This window comes from Typopeltis vanoorti, chromosome 20 (assembly GCF_054136105.1).
Source record: "Typopeltis vanoorti isolate ZY-2024b chromosome 20, IOZ_Tvanoo_1.0, whole genome shotgun sequence".
NCBI lineage: Eukaryota > Metazoa > Arthropoda > Arachnida > Uropygi > Thelyphonidae > Typopeltis > Typopeltis vanoorti.
Window position 1 is genome coordinate 106,669,493 of NC_143568.1, and position 5,115 is coordinate 106,674,607.

Consider the following 5,115-nt stretch of genomic DNA (forward strand, 5'->3'; position numbering starts at 1 on the left):
TTTTAAGGATGGAAAGCTCAAAGTACATATGTGTGGCTGCCAGTCAAGTGATGATGCTCATGCCCACAAACCACAGTTACTGAGAGCTTCCATAGCTCAGTTGGTATAGACGAAGCCCTTTGGTTGGAAAGACCTAGGTTTGATTCCCGTCCATGACATGAGGAACCTTTATCTGGTCTCTTTCGACCAAAGGTGAGTTAGCTGTTCTCATACTGAGGTAGTTTTTTTTTTTTTTTTCACACATATTACAGTCGGGAATACTTAAGATGGACCCTTCAGCCATAGATCTTATTCGTCAGCTATGCTGGTCCTGAGAACAGATAAAAATGGGGGATTCAGATGGTGCCATTCCTCGCCATAAAAGGGGCTCATTGCTGTATCATAAGAAATATATGCAGAAACGCCAGAAAGAAACATTGCATTGTCCAGGCACTTTTCGGTGTTTGGTCTGAGGCCAAACCAGAAAAACAGGACCATGCCATCGCACTGCCCTCTGCATTTTATTTTATAGTTAGGGGTTATGCACTGGGGTAAGAGATGTTCACCAGGATTCCGTCCATCTGCTCGGTAAAGGGTGTAGCGCGATTCGTTGCACCACCGAAGACGATGATGCATATTGGTTCATTTAATCTAGGATTTGCCTACCATGGAAGTTCATGTTGTGAACCTTGATTCTGAATGTTTTTGCGCAGACTCGTGTTTCAGTCGATGTTTAATGGGGTTTTATTTTATTTTATACATATTCTTCGTAGCATCCTATGGTCACGTTCAATGAGTCGTCTAACGCGTGCAGCACTTGCAATTGAACTCCCTGCAAGTCCATCTCAGTATGGTATCACTGATTATTGATCTAGAATGGACCAATTTGTCAACAAACATTAAACAGAGGCCTACAACATGAGAGCATCATATTTATTCCTCCAATTTGTACTGGCTACAAAGACGTGATTTTACACGGCGCAATGCACCTTGCCCATGAGGGTAACTGTTGACTTTAAGCAGTGTGTATTCTCATCATATAATTCATTGTATTATATTTACCTAGACTGACAAAATGATTCAGAAATTCAACTATTTTTTCTGAAATCATCTTGCCATCACTTGCATTCGTTCTTCCTTTTTACTTGCTATGTAGTGAAAGAATTCTCTAGAATTTTTTTCCAACTATATCTATTACACAATCTAGTTTTGCCTTTCTTACCATGCTGGTTAATAATCTGCTTTTTAGATGAACTGCGAACGATCACCCATTCGCTTATTCGGGATAAATTGCTCACTCTAGCGACTTTCATTTAGCACAGAATGTTAGCGAGTTTAGTGATTTCATAATTGTCGCATAACGTTTGCGCGAAGAAGAAAAACCTAGGATGATTTCAAGCAGCTGACCTTGTTTCCTAAGTAGCATTATTGCTAAAGATAAGTTGGCTCAATCATGACAAAAAAATTGCAGATATGATCACAAAGAATGAAAAAAAAAAATCGCATTCTTTGATAAGAATGCGTTCCTGAAGTTGGGCCTGTTACTGACAAATACTTGGTGGTACCAAAACGTTGGTTAGAGAGAATCAAGCACACGTGCCACATTTGAAGCAGTCGTTGAATGACCACACACTTTCTTACATAGCAATCAACGTCTTCTCTTTTACATGCGAATAAAAGCGGTTGTCCCATAGGAATTCTATAAATAAATTTCCTTGCTTCTATTTTTCCTCAATTTAGTGCCATTATAATTATATGCTTTGTAGCTAATGAATTAACTGCTGATACATTTTACATTCATCTTTCTCTGTAACCCCCAGCCCTGTATTTTCCATACCTACCATACATTTTGTTTTATCTCTACTTTTTTCTTTACTTTGCCACAACAATACCCCTTCCCTTATCTTAGTTGCATTCTAAGCAAAAACGTCCTTTGTATTCTATGCTCGTAGCATCAACAAATTTTAAGCTCTTTCTCATCCATTCCTGATACAGGAATTATTAGACCTTCAAGTAGCTGTTTAAGTCCCTTGTTTTCGTTTTTGAAACTGAAATCAGCTGTTACTCAGAATAATATTAATATATCAAAGTACTCATGTCTTATCTATCATAATTTATTTTCTTAAGATTTTTACCAACTTGTAACCATTTCTATAACGAGAATAGCCGAGAAACTGCTGCATCCTTGTATCACCATTTACACTGAGTTAGCTTTGCAGTAGGAACACCCACTTAATAACGCGTTGGTCCATCTCTGTATAATGATGGTTTGCAGACGCCTAGGAACAGATTCCACAAGGTGTCGAACATCCTCCATGCGTAACTCGACCCACGTCCGCTGCAGCAAGTCCGACAGTCCACATTCCGTGTAGGAGAATCAGTAGTTCTTGCACTTCATCTGGCATATCCCACACATGTTCAATCAAGTTACAGTGTCTGAGGACTTTCGGGGGCTAAGGTAACGTGTGGAATTCATTTCAGGTTCTTCCAACCACTCAGTAGTTATACGAGCCGGATGACAAGGTGCGTTGTCCTGTTGAAAGATGGCACTGTGGTCAGGGTAGACCTGCCGATGTAGATGGTCAACAGGTCCCTGCAGCATTCACTATTCAGTGTTTGTGGGATAACAAACGGACCCAGGGCATGCCAGGAAAGAACTCCCCAGACCATAACACCACCTCCACTGGTCTGTTGAACCCCAACTCTGCAACCAAAGGATAGGTCTTGATGCTGTTTACACTAAATGTGAACTGGGCTATCAGTAAGAAACGGGACTCATCACTACAGATGACCTTCGATCAGTCCAGAATCCATTGCCAACGTTTCTTGGTCCATACGAGGCGTTGTTGGAGGGGCCTGGCCGTCATCATGGGTACCCTTGATAGTATCCGACTGTGGAACCCCACGCGAAGCAAGGTATGGTGCATGTGGAAATGGGTCGAACTGCTCCGCATTGTACTGGTAGGTGAGGCTGTGACTTTTGCACGTCGTTGCTAAGATACCAGTCGTGACGCTCACCTTTAGGATTTAGGATCAACCATGCGTGGCTGACAAATGTGAGACCTTCTGGTGGATCTGGTGGATGTCTGTTCATGGTTAATCCAGTCCTGACATACCTTGATACAGTAGTACGGGAGCAACCAACAAGTGGACTGTTTCCAAAATACTGGCTTATATCATGTTTCCCCATTACTGGCAAACGTTTACTGATTATGTACAACTTACTAATCAGAAAATAACTTATTATTCCAGTTGTTGAAGATACTTCAATATCAACCTTGCTAAGGTGAAATATGGATGAAATATAAAATTGCATCTTTTTGCAAGTTTAATAGCAAAATACAGCTCTAGTGAGGAGTGACTCTCATTTCAATAAATATCTTCTGTTACGATGTTTATTTTCTACGCATCTATCAGAATGCATTGCAAGAGTAAAAAAAAAAAAAAACATTGAAACTACTATTGCAAAACTTTGGGCGAATTATCATTATTGAAGAAAACCTGCGATAGTATAATGAATAGTTATTTTAATAGGGTCCTAAGATGACAACTAAAGTTAATATAATATAAACTGTTTATTTTCAGAACAAGTATGGCTGAATTAGTCTCTCAAGTATGAGGTAACAAGAAAGCGCATCAGTTATCACAGTACAAAAGTGTACACACGCAATGCATATTCAAAAGTGCTCGTGTGCAAACAAATCTGCGGTATCATAGTTCGAGTCCAATATTTCTTTTTGCAACTATTTATTTCTTAAGCATCAACGTTTCGTCTTATGCAAATTCACCAAGGTGGGTCATTACATTGCTTAGAAAATTACTTTGAATCGATTACGTTATAGAACAGTGTATCAGACTCCAGAATTAGATTGAAGTGGCAGAAAAACATTCCGTGCTTGAGTAGACAGCTGAAATCTTTTGGTTGATTGATATTTGATCGGTCATGTTTTTGAGGTTAAGGAGGTGATGTTCTCCACTGGGGATATTGCATATCTAGAATGTTTTCTTAAAATACCTGATATTGTAACTTTTGAGGAATTAGCATTTGACAACGTACGTAATTCTTATATTATTTTATTTTAAGCACTGATCTGTAGTTTAGCTCTCTATCTCAGCATTTTTAGTTCTTGTTTTGGCGTTGGACGTGAAGTTTCATTTAAATATCTTTCCCCTGTGGTGGTGTTCTTGCACGAGACACGTTTTCTTTCCCTCCACTCTGGTGGCATGCATACTTTATGGATTCCATTTGATCCCACTACATCTCCAACAAATCTCAACATCAGGGTGCTCTGAATGCGTGGAATCTTTTGGTCGAGAAATTTCCCAACTTGTGTTACTGTTTGGGATCAAACAACGCTATTTTATTGTATTATATTTAAAAATAGATGTTCTTATAATAATTAATTGCAGTGACTAGTTTACGACGCCATTACATCGAAGACGAGTATCACGTCTGAACATACTTTTCTGTCTCAAATTTTTGCGATAAAATTTGGCAGTCTTTTAATTACAAATATTTCATCTTCTATGGCAATTAACAGTGTCCTGTTGTCGTTGGCCTCAGTTTTCCAACTTATTTAAATCTAAACATTCTGCCTTCACTTCTGAGCAATTAATAAAGCAGTCATTTCGTCTCATGTATTCCTTGAAGACAGCTACTACCGGACTGTTTGGGAACTTGAGAATAGAACAGCAGAGAACTTTATTGTATTCCTTCAGAATACAATAAAGCTGTCTTAATAGTAACTTCAAATGCAAAAAATCAATCTCATATCAACATTACAGAAATCTAATATTCAGAATTGTCTGCAAAAGCGCATAAGCATGAGTCCACTTTTACAAATCGAAAATGGTGCGCGTATGATTACATATATGTCATAATATAAAAAGAAATCTTTCCGTGAGTTAGAAACATCAAATGCTTTCAGAAACACACAATTTTTTTAAAATGCGCTCACAGGGAAGAGATTGTATTTATTTACGACAATCCTTAGATATGAACCCAACAGTAAGGGTTGCAGAATTTTGAATCCTATCTGGAACTACAAAATATTTCTGTCCACCTCTAATACTTTGCTTAAAAGTCTCCACTTTTAAATTTCAGGTGTATATTGTGGTAAATTCAAAGTAATTTTA